This window comes from Erithacus rubecula, assembly GCF_903797595.1.
Source record: "Erithacus rubecula genome assembly, chromosome: 3".
NCBI classification, from domain to species: domain Eukaryota; kingdom Metazoa; phylum Chordata; class Aves; order Passeriformes; family Muscicapidae; genus Erithacus; species Erithacus rubecula.
In genome coordinates, this window is record NC_136689.1 from 66,817,963 (window position 1) to 66,831,040 (window position 13,078).

The window sequence follows — 13,078 nt, forward strand, 5'->3', positions numbered from 1 at the left end:
TTATTTTAAGATAGCATCATGGAAAAACTTCAGTTATAACTTAATTAATTCAAACACTATCGTTTCTTTAGAATGGAAGCATTTTATCCAAGCAAAGGATCACCCCTGAATGACTGCATTTGTACTGCAGAACCACCACAGCTCTAGGGTTCAGCTAAGGTCTGAATTCAAAGTTATTGCATTAACACTTATGTTATACTGCTGCCTACAGGTCCATATTTAAAATTAGGGTGTTATGCTAACTTATGTTTAAACAAGGCTCCTGTTCCAAAGCTTAGGAAACAAGCAAGATAAGGAAGGTATGGGAGAAGCTGAACCCATTTTAACTTTCCATGGTTTGTGTATGCAATTGAATGTATTTATTCCACTGTCCTGCAGCCACCACAGAGGGACTGGTTTTGTAGCAGAGCTCCATTTGGGAATGCAGTTCAAGGGGAAGACAGAGATTATGGTAGTGCATCAGAGGTGCTGTGGAGGAAAGCACAGGGATCCCTGGAATGACAGCCCTCCACATGACAGACAGGTAGGTATCTGATGATCCCTCCTGTGGTGTTCTTGCAAACTGTCATTTCCCCTTGTGGAAACTGCACAGTTTTTTTTAAAGCAAATGGATATGTATTTTGAGGTTGGACACAGAATATAAGGACTATCTTTTCCTAATTGGAGGTTTAAAGACCCTTTACAAGTAGCCAATAAATATCAAGAGCTTGTCATGTTGCATCTCACTACTATATTGAAAAAAAAGAATGACACATGCCACATGTTTCTCTGAAATAGAAACATCATTCTTGCAGAGGCTGGCATGGGGAAGGGTAGTTTTCCTATCTAGTTCATGTGCATAGTTCTTCTTTGGGTAGCCAACTTAAATTGCTACACACATATTTTGAATTTCAAAATATTTTCTGAATACAGGAAGAAGAAATTTCAACTTAATGCCTGTAGGGGAGCCAGACACTTCTGCAAGCACTTCCTCTTGTCCCTATAGAGCTGATTGATCTTGGCAACTCAGGATGCTGGTGCTTTCAGCTAGAGTTAATAGCCTCTGAAATTATTTTCCTCCGTGTTCTGTAAACTATGCTATTTTTGCAAAAGGAGACTCATTTATTTGAACAATTATCAAACTGACATTTCCTAAGATCATATAAATTAATAGAAACGTTAGCATTTAGCACTCAAAATCTTCTGCACCCTGGAGGCTGGATAAGGTATTAGTCAGTTCAAATTAAAGTTGTCTGATGCCAGGCAGCCTCTGGTGACTGCCACAATACTGTTTCCTATGTAATTGTTGGTCAATTTGTTGCAATATATCATCAGGATTACTGAATTATTAGTTATAATTACAACTTCAGAGTCAATAGCAGTGTCACAGCAAGGGTAAGTAAACACTAGAAAATTATGAGGGATGGAAATACCTTTCTAACAGCGACATCCTATTAGTAGTACAGAGACCACCCACTGTAACAGCACAATGATAAATTCCTGCTTGGAGAAGATGGAGTTGGATGGTTTTGCCTTAATGTTCTGCATTCATCTCAGTGACATCTTCTATAAGCTCCTTTTTGATTCCTGCCCACCAGCTGTGGAGCACACATGTGAGGTAGTTTGAACTGGCTGAAGCACACACAATCTGCCAGACTAAATTTTACGGCTACCAGCGTCAAACAATTTGCACAGACCATCCCCAAGGATGCATCTCCCAAAGGTCTGCAGGTCATTTTCCTATGGCTCTTCAGTCACCCTGATGCCTGGAAAGGCTGCCCTGGAACTGGACAGAGCAAAAGGGATAAAATAGGTATTCATTGAAATTCCACCTTGGGCAGTACAAGAGCCTGGCCAGAGTTGCATCCAAATCAAATCTAAGATGGATCCTGGTCACAAGTCTTTACACTTTTACAAGTTTTAGTTCATCTACATATTGGGGTCAATTATTCAATCACAGCCCCAGGTTATGAAGTCTCAGCCCCCAGGTTTGCCCCTTTCTCCTCACTGTTGTTTATGCTTTTGGGGAACCAGTAGTCCTTGATTCTTTAGCTAGGAAGGGATTGTTTTGTCTAACTACTCTGTGAAGAGAACTTACAACACCTAATATGAAGTTTCAGACTTACACACTAAGTAGCAGAGATTCTGAAAAATATAAAACTAAAAACCAAGGCATCAACCCCAAGTCCCATTTCCACAAATGGTCTAGGGGATCAGGCACCCACAGCCTGTCAGACAGGTACCAGTTCTCCATTCTCCAAAGGCCACCTCTCCATGCACTATTTATTTTTGATTCCTGATATGGTTGGCAGGTTATGACCTCTTGGAAAATTTGACCCTTGTGCACTTCTAAGAATGGCAACACAAAGTCCTCTATGGAAGAAGTGTCTATGGATAGAAGAGTCTACTGCTTTCCAAAGAAGAACACAGTATTTGCTGTTACTATTTTGACTAACAAGAGAGATACTTTTCAAAAGTATTTCAAAGAATACATTAATTTTGTAAGAAAAGGAAAAAAAAAAAAAAAGTAGTGTTTTTCTGCAAGTTAAGTCTAGAACTTCAAGGAAATCCAAAGAAAAAATGCTTCTGATAAGGAATTTCAAGTTTTAAAGTTCAAGTTGTGTTGGGAAATGGACTGAGAGTTCAGTGTGTGGAAACATGACCCATAAAGTTCAGCATACAGTGCAAGAACCAAAACCTAATTAGGGGAGTTGGTCAGGGAGTTATCTACCTAATCTTCAACCACAGCCTCAAAGGTTGAAAATGTGACTCCATCTTCTAAACCAAGAAACAGGTCATTAAAATTCAGGCTGTACAACTAACATTGCACTCATTTAACAAAACAAGAGTTCAAAACACAAGGAGTTTAACTCCACATCAGAGGCATTTCTGGAAACCGCAGACTTAACGAACTATCTTTCCTCCATTGGTTTCAAATGAAACAGGCACAGAGGCTTTCTTTGGCACAGCCTAACCCTGCTCAACCAGGTGTGGGTTTCAATTAAGTTACCCTTGTGCAGGAATCTGAAGACAAACATTTGTAAACTTTTTTTGGTTTGTTTGTTTGTGTTTAAAAAATGTACCCGCAGTGGTTGCCGTGCTGAAACCAGCCTGGACAGCTGGAACAGCAACCCGGAGCCAACCAGCCAAGTCTCAGCCCTGGCTGCTTGTGAGCTTGTGCTCTGCTCTCACAGCCTGACTCAGTGGAAAAAAAGAAGTCTGTGGAAGCTCAAGCTGCAGTGAGATGACAGGTGACTTCTGGGGAAAGAAGAAAAAAAAGCTATAGCTGTGGCCCCACGCCCATTTCTGGAAACCTGGCAGGAGTCATTTGTGGGAGAGAAGGTGTCGAGCAGAGCTGGCTGGGTGATAGTGGAATAAGTCCATTCCAAAACTGTGCTGGTTTTCCAATTTTTTTTAAATAAAAACAAAAACTTCTAAAATGGAAGGGTGTGGAATTGTGTTGAAACATCTATTTCTAAGTTAGAGAGATTGAGTTTCCAGATCAGACAAAACCAGAGACCTCAACCTGGGATGCAGAAAACTCCCCTCTCATCAACACCAGCACTTCTCCAAGATGTTTTGGCATCCAAGAAGCAGCATATTTTAGTTAAATATATTTCATCAAACGTGTTCTGAAAAATTCCAATCTTGAAATGTCATTGTGTCACCAGTTTGTGGAAAGATCAGTAGTTTAAAAAAACTCATAAAAATAAAGGGGTGGAAAAGAAGCTGAAGTACAGTCAGTCACTCAAAAGACATTTGTCAGCAAAATTAAATATAAGTTCAGGCATATTGTGTTTCATCACATACTGTTCCTTTTAGGGGTGAGGCACTTAAGTAATTTCTCTATTTTGGAATGAGACTGCAAGACAAACAGTTTATCTTCAGTTTGGCAAAAGAAAGTTACATTAACGTCTATCAAGATGAAAGTGGAGCAAACCAGAATATTTTACAGCTTAAATAGTGACTCTGTTCTTCAGCTATGTGTAAACTATTCATCTCACAGGATGCAATCAAATGTCACTGTCTTGATATGAGTTCCCAGTAAACTGGAAAACACAAATTCATGTACTTTATATATGTTATATATGCACATACACACACACACACACACACACACACACACATATAGTACCTATATATATATATATATATATATATATATATATACACACATACATAAATATAATCTTTCCATGTACACACACACACACAGATCCAAACCACATCTGGAGTTCCATTAAAATATTTCTCCTACCTCCTCAATAACCACAGTTACAGTAATCCCTAGAAGGAACAGAGTAGGGCTAAGGTCAGCCGTCTCTGATCACCAGTGTTTGTACAAAGTGATTTTGTGTTTCATTTGCACTAGAGATTGATAGCAAGTTAGAATTTTGGCTCAAAAGAATTTTTATGGAAGAAAAAAATGTTTGGAAAGTTGAAAGATTTTCCTGAAGGAAGGTTCAGGGAATAAGTGAGAGCTTATTTGTCTTTTTCAAGACTTTAGCAACTTGGAAAACAGGGAAAAAATTCCCAACCTTGCTCCTCATAAAACTTCATTATCACAAAGTCTGTATTGTATTTTTTCTGCTGAAATCAAAATAATTTTTTAAAAAAGAGGGAAAATATAATGGGTAAAACTCAGTCTGCTCTTCAGTGAAAATATTACAATTTTTTCAGTTTAAGAGTGTTACCATCTTTTCACCGAGATGATTCACATGATGTACGTTCTTCATTGAGTTTGAAAGTGTATTCAAGAAGCACCTTAATTTCCATGAGAGTTCATCTTTTGGGTTTTATTTATTTTTTTCCCCCAAAATGTTTTTATTGAAACAAATTTCAGCCTATTCTAGCTTGCACTTTGGATTCTCTCAAAATCCAAATTCGAAACTTCAAAGCGAGCCATCTCCACAACTATAACTTTTGTAGGATTTTGATCAAAGCCATGGAAATTCCTGGTTCCACCCTGCAATAATGAACTGGCCCAGGTTTCATTTGAAATCCAGCTCTGAGGAGCTGACTTACCTATCTGGTTTGCAAGAATCCTGCTGTCTTCACCTGACCTGAGAGCATCTCCGCATAGCAAAGCTCCCCTCCAGCTGGAATGCATCCATGCAATACAGTCCCCATTCCCTCAATGTGGGGGGGCACCAACGTTTGCCTGTCAACCTCCTGTTTACCAACCTTGTCCAAGTTCAGAAAGCTTCTTCTTTCTGCATTCTGAAGATCAAGGGTTTTTTGCTGATTTTTTTTTTTTTTTTTTTTTTTTTTTAGCAATTCACTAGATAGATGTGTTTGCCTAAAGAGACCCTCCCACTGCTCTTTTATCCTCTGAAGGCAGGCCAATTTTCAACTACAGCCTGATGGTTGCCTGGGTTAACCTCTGCCTTGTTTCATGAGGCTTAGAAACCCCAATACACCTTTCAAATGGCGTGCCTGATCACACTGCTCTGGCAGATAAACAGAAAATTAGAATGAGCTTCTCCAGTAGGAGCCAGCATGAAGGCACCACCATCTCACAGGGGGGAATGCCTGGCAGGCAGGCATGCAGACAGGCAGGTTTGGAGATCAGTTATGATGGGGACACAGAAAAGGCAGCTGTGGAACAGCACAGTAACAACTCTCTTTCAATGTTTCTGCCAGGCAAGGCTATAGTGCTTCCTGCCACAGGGAATTTGGGACAAATATCTTACGAGCATTTTTAACCCTTAAATATTGTATGTAAGACATTTAGGTGACTGTTGGAGATGAAGTTATCCCTACCTTTTTCTATATAGCTTATATTCAAGTGTTTTAAATTTGAATCTTCATGTTTCAATTCAAGGCCTTTATCTTGTAAGTTTTCCTCTTATTTGTAGGATTTTTCCATCATGTTGGTAGCCTCTTCCTCTCTCTCACTGTGACTGCATGCCACATTCCTGTGCAATAACACAGGCAAAAGACATGGGTTACTACAACTTGTTTCTTATTTCTATTCTTTATGTTGGTTCAGGTTCAAATGCAAACTTCACTGCATAGAAAAAATTGGGTCTTGCATTTGGTCCAGTCTGTTTTCACCAGCTAAATTGTCCTTTGAGTGAGGTGTGACATCCAGAAGAGCCACCCGAGCTTTCCAAACTGACTCTCAGGATCTAATTAGTTCTCTGGATACCTGGCATTTCTGAGGCACAATTGTCTTTCCTAAATGAGGATGTGCTCAAAATAAGTACAACTGAAAGCAAAAAATAAAAAATAAAAAAAAATTGAAGAAAAAAAAAAAAAAGGAAAAACTTAAACTCAAAAAAATACAGAAAAATGGAACAACTTTCACCTTGGCATTTTAAGTGATTTTTTTTTTTTTTTAACTACAGAAACACAGCAGTTCATAATTCACCACCAAATCCCTACTCTTTAGGTCTCCATTCTCTTGTGTGCCCTTTGTGGCTTTCCTTAAGCCCTAACCAGATATTTAAACATGTCCTGCTGAGGTCAATGGGATTTATGCAGATCCATGCCCTTGCAGCATGCAGGAACTCAGCTCCTCTGCATTGACAACAACTGAGCTGCTCAGATTTGTTCCACAGTGTGGCCTGCAAAAGAAGCTGTTCCAAGGTGTACAAAGCATTTGCTGCCTGCTGCTGTTGGCAGCATAAAACTGCCATGGAGCTGTTGCCAGGGGAGAAGAAATAAAATCCCCTCAGGAAAGAAAAGAACACACAGGTAGAGAAGAGGGAGTGGGGTGGGAGGTGTGGGGTCCCCCCTGGGACCCAGCCCTCATTTGGAAATAAGATGAGCTTGCTGTTGGCACAGGGTTTGGCCAAACTTGCTGATCCTCCTGTGTGCACCTGAGCATCCCTGCATGTGGATGTCTGCCCCACACTGAGGGGTGTTCCTTGCCCCTCTGAGCCTTTGGTGTGAGGTCCCCTTGTGAAAGTCCTTTAAAAGCAGTGAATCTTTGCTTTCTGGCAGCTTGCTGTCTAATGGCACATCAAGGAGGGCACCCAGAACCCTTCACTCTTCACTGCATGGAAGCACAGCCCTCCTGGAAATACCTGGGTGGCTTGGGAAGTCTTCCCTGGTTCTGCCCCTTGTTCCCAACCCAAAACACAGTGAAGTGCTTTCTCACCCACACTGATTTGCTGATACCCATTTATGGTACATGAAACTGGACTACAGACCATGAGGCAACGATTTCAAAATCTATAAACCCCCTTCCTATCCACATGAAGCAAAATCTGCTTGAAGTGTGGTGAAACAGCTTTGAAAGGGAAGGAAGCCACACAGGGGCAGTAAGCTGAGAGCAAAAGCCATGGGAAAGGTCTGATAGTCCTTCCCTTGATCTCAAATCTTAAATTTTCTGTTGTATCTATGGTTTCCCCAGAATATTTTCTTGCAGCTAATGCAGCAGGTATGCCCATGCTCATTACCCATGTTCACATTTTAGTAGCAGGAACCAACTGAGAATCCAAATTTAAGGGATTTAAATGTTAATTAAAAAAAAAAAAAGGCTAGATACATAATCTTATTTTTCTTCTTTCATTTTAGGGTCATGCATATATGAAACTTCCTCTTCTGTAACTCCTTTCACAGTCTCCCACAGAGCCCTCCTGCAGATAATCCCAGCAGTAACAAAACAATGCTGTCCTTGCTGAATGACAGCACCAATTCTTGTCACTCTGCTGAGTGGGTGCCTAAAACAGGCACTTCGCCTCCCAATCCATTATTTTCTCATCACTCTCTGAAAAAAACATTGCTCCTTCCAAAGAATGAGACTGAGTATCAAAAAGGGTTATTCCCTAGCAGAAAACTTTACAATTCACTTCAGTATACCATAGATTAAAATATATTGTTTATCTTACCTATTTTATGGAATAAAATTTAGCAAACTATTTCAATGGGTTCTTTGACCCAGAGTAAGTTTTAGCTCCACAACAGTTTTTATGCAACAAAACTCACTAAAAGACAGAAAAAATTAAGTTTACAGCTGCTTTACACACTAGGCATATTTTCCAACTAAATTCTCTTTGATCTGATAATGCAATGCTTCATTTTAAAGCAAGTTCCACTACTGCTACTACGCAAAAAGGGGTTGCCCAATGTCACTGAGACCATATTTTTCAAATATTAATTCACAGCTTTCATTTTAAGGACATGTTTATAGAGGTTGAAAGGAAGTTCAGATAAAGTTGTTGCATTGTGGCAATATATGAAATGAATTGTTTTAATAGGAAAGAAGTTTAAGATAATCTCTTGGCCTTATTTCCTTTGCTGGTTAAACCCCTTTGGTCACGTCTGAGAGAGCAATGCTGGCCACTTTTGTTTATTTTTCTTTAACTGAAAATTTTTAACCCTGAAAGTAAAGGAGAAAAAAATAGTCCAAGGGGCTTCATCCTATGCCAGAATGAGTCCTTTTCCAGTTGCAGGTGCCTCATTAAGCAAGTGAAGTGATGATTTTTGCCTTCCTCCCTGAATTTCTGTGTTCCATTTGTTGTACCCACCATCTACAAAGGGAAGACTGGCATTGCTATGTGCCAACTCCAGAGATACATGAAAGGAGGATCTAACTGTAGCCTACCAGAAAAATGGTAAAGCTGATGGAAACAGGACAGGCCCGACAAGAAGAGAGGAACTCCTCAGAGAAGCTGTCAGGCAGAAAAGCAGAAGTGAGGAGATTGTACAGCACCAGAACATAGTACAACACTACCTTCCCAAATCATAAAACAAAGCTTAGGATCTTGGTGGTGAAGTCAGAGCCAAGGTCTGAAATCCAGAGGCTGCTTTCTGTGCAAGATTTCTGTGATCTGTGTCTTATGCAGATAAGAAGAGAGTTCCCATTCCTGGATGACTGCCAAAGTTGTCCTCCATTGGTTTCTTTTTTTCCAGCAGGGAGGGCTAGACAATTAGATATACAGTTACTTACTTTTTTTTTTCAAATACCAGAAGTTAAAAATATGAGGTGGGCTAGCCAGACAACACCAAGTTTCTACTGATCCCTTACCTAATAGACATAACCCAGGGACTGTTTCTAGTAATGTCATCTATGTTTTCTGGATTTTACCTCTCTCAGGTCCAGGACAGAGGCCTGGACCAAAGGTCCCTGTTTCCCACACAAGTGCTCCTCCTGGCTGAGTGGTCTGAGAGTGCAGTGCTGCATCTGGGCTCTGAGGCTGCTAAATCAGCAGGCTTGGAGCTCACCCAGGTGCCTGTTTTATGCCATGTCACCAATACACATCACCAATACTATATCCACGTCTACAGAAAGGCTCTGGCAACGTGCACATCTGTCCTCCTGCACATCAGGTACAATGGGTCACCCTCAGGTTTGTCAGACACCCCTGCAGGGGCTAAGGACTTCCATGAGGCACTTGGACCATGTAGGGACAAAAACTTTCCTCAGAGACTGTTCCTTATCTCGGACACTGCAAAACATTATTTGGCTGCAGGCAGCCAAACCTGACTGGAAGGCTTTCTGCCAGTTTGCTTGTACCTGGCAGCCTCTGCCAGACCACTCACCATGACACCCTTCAACCACAAAATGCACTAGTCATAATGCACAGTGCACCTGAGCATTAACAGAGGTGTTACAACATGGATTTACTTATGTCCATTACACTCTCAAGGAGCCCTTGCAGACGTCACTGGGCTCTTAAAGATTTACAGTAATGCTGAGGAACAAACAAGAAAAACCCACAGCTACATTTCCCAGTATCAAAGGGAGAATTTGCCAATAGCACAGCAGCAAGCCACACTGACTGTGAGCAAACAAGCTCAGTTCTGCATTGCCTGGATCTGACTTTTGTTGAGGTACCTAACTTTGATCTTTGATATGTGAAAACGTTGGCAGGTAGCTTCTTTTTATTTATTCTGGAAATCCTGCACATTTTAAAATTTGGTGAGTTGGCCTAACACATTCTTGAGTGCTGACATTTAGTTCACAGTTACCACTGATGTATGACCTGAGTTATTTTTCTCAAGACCACAATCACATCCAGTTCTGCAACTGGTTTTAACGTAAGTGAAGACATTTTTGCATTTAGATACGACAGAGAATTGTACATATACATTTGTCTAACAAAAGGAAAAATGTCTTCAAAGTTGAGAGCAGATGCTCTGTGCTCTCTTCAAACACCTAAGTGTGAAAGCAGGCACTTCAGTTGCATTAGCCTGGACAAAAAGGCAGGTGCCAGGGAGGTACTGGATCACTGCTGCACTGGTTCATTCACTAGAACCTTTCCAGCCCATTTGTGAAAGGGCTGCAGAAACGAAGAGAGGCAGACGTGCCAGGGGACACTTTTGCAAGGGTACAACTTATACAACTTCCTTGTTTTAATTATCTAAGTGGTAGGTGGGTGGAGCGCCTTCATAATTTGCTTTTCTCTTTTATTACTGAAATAAAACATCTGAAATATCTGAGGGTGCTGGGAGAGAGGTTGCTCTTATTGCATTCCATTGCAGGCAGCATGGCTTTTTCAGGGACACCTGTCCACATGAAACTCTGTAAACACTTTTTAACAGGTCCCCAGGTAGTAGAAAGAGCACAGCTGCTAAAGAGCCTTAATGGCAGGACAGCTGCTTGGCTGACAGAATTGGAACCAGCATGGTGCATGTGCTGGGGACTGTAACCAGGAATGAATTTTCCTAAAATCTTTGTAAGTAAAAATGTTTATTTTTGGAATATTAGCAAAATAAAAGGAGTTACGACGTTCCTTTAATTTTAAGTCAAAACATAATGACATGCAGCTTTTAGGAAGGTTTATTTTATAGCAAAATCTCAAATTGAAACAAGGTGGCTTTGAAACAACTTCAGAAATACCATAGACTTCTTCCTATATGTATATATAAAACATGCTTGGGCATTTATTTTTTGTCCTTAATGCGTAGTAAAATTGATCATGAAATTCTGCTTTCCACAAAACTTACATCAGGTATTGCGAAATGACCTTCTGTTTCCCAGGCCTGTCACTGATAGCAAATGCTCAGTGTGTGGTGTGAGAAGGTACAAGGTACCTGGAAGAGATTATTGACATGCTAAAAAGATGAAATGGAGATGTTGTTTCAAGGACTGGCACCAAGATGAAGACTCCTGACACCCAGCCTTTCCCCAGCCATAGCCCTCCTCTCTGAGTCAGAGCCATGCAGTGCCAAGAAAGTGCCCTGTTGCGAGAGCCTCAGCTCAGGCTGAGCTGGGACTTTGAACCCAGATGAACACCAGCATCAGACTAGTTGCAAACAACCTAAATGTGTTGGTAAACAGCACATTCTCTTTGGGAAGTTCATCCGAGGGCAGCAGAACACAAACTGCTTGCTACTTCCCCCACAGCCCTTGCAGAGCAGCACACCAGCCTGGATGATGAGCAGTACCTGCCTTGCCCTCTTGAAATGCCATTCCTGCATTTTTAGGAATGACAGAAACAATCTAACATCTACCTAAAATTTATCATCTTTCTCAAAGGCATTTTCCACTGTACATGCTTCACCAACATATCTTCAATGGATGAAAGAACAGGTCTACCACTTGTACATAGCACTTCACAGCTTCTCCTCTTGAGTCTGAAGCTATGCTTGTTTTAAGGTTATTAATTGCCTTTTTCACAGCTGGCACCAGCAGCTTTGCATGTTGCCTCAAAGTGTGATGTGATAATTAGGCAGGGTGAGGAATCTTTGTTAAATTTCATTCTTTGGTGCTATTTTGCCTTTGATCTTCACTGCTTTCCTTTCCAGAAGAGTTACAGCATTCCAGCAGAAGCCAAGGGTGGGCCTTTCATCAACCTGGGGGAAAAGCTTTGTCCTGTGCCCCACGGCACTCTGCTCTCAGTCTAAAACATCCCATTTGGATGACAGCTAGTGCTTGGTGGAGCGCCTGTGAGGTGCCTACAGTCAGAAAAGCACGTACAGTGCATCCTCACCAAAACACAGATCACATCAACAATTAAAGGAGAACTCAGAATGAAGTTCAGCTACTAAATAAACAAGTAAATAGGCTTTTAATAATGCAATTTCTCCATTAACTTAATTGAAACTTTGTATTTTACTCTGCAGATTAGGAAGGCCATGGCACAAATTTAAAATTCTGTAAAGCCAATGTCCACTTCTCTCTTGGACTCTAAAGCTGTCCATATTCCAGAGTCATGCAGGCAGTTAGCTTCAGCATTCTCTTGATTTTAACTGGCCAATGACAGACCACTTAACAGATGGTATAGAAGTAGTTATATAAACTCAGAAATAAATCCTAAAGCATTTGTACACTAATGAATGAATCACTTTCCCAAATGTTCATCCTTGGGCTTTTGTCACTTATCATTTTTTCGAGATCTGGCCTTTCTACTTGTCACAGCCTATTCCTCTCCAGACCTGGGATGGCATGAAATGCAGGGAGACAGTGGGCACCTGAATCTCAGGAATCTCATCCCTGCCATATTGTTAACAGCACTGGGCTCTTAGCATCACATGATTCAAGCCAAAGGAAAGCATCTGCTCCAGGAGACATAATTGGTACAATTGTTGCAATATGTATAGAGCAAATAAATGAGAGAATACTAGTTAGCAATTCATTTTTTCCACCTCAGGAAAGGATATGATTGCCTGTTACACTATGGTGTGTGTTGAACTACGTCCCAGAGCTGTTCTGGTACTAGAAATTAGGCAGGGGTAGGACACCTGCAAGACAGGTATGTAACTATGCACATGATATTGTAGTTAATGTCCAAGTGAATGTATGTGAAGAAATGAACTGTGGGGTGTGTCATACACAGAGTTATTCTTGAAAGATGCTCCCCAAGCCATTATGTTCATGGTCCCTTGGTCTTCCAGTATGACCTGTCTGTCAGTAGGTTTTGCTTGCTGCCACTTTTAATGGTGGTAATCAACAGAGCTTGTGCACATCATCTTCAGTTTCTCTTGGGCAAATGTGTGAAAATTCCAGGAGATTTCACGTGACTGCTGGGAGGCTGGCGCTGGTGCAGGAGCAGATATCTGGCTGCTCCATCTCTTATCTGATGGCTAGCATGTTGCTGCTCTTACCTCAGAGAGAGTTCAAAAGAGCAATTCCCTTCAGGGGTATGAGACCTCCCTTTCACACACAGTGGGCTGAGCCACAGTGCTTTTTTGTCCTCTTATGCCA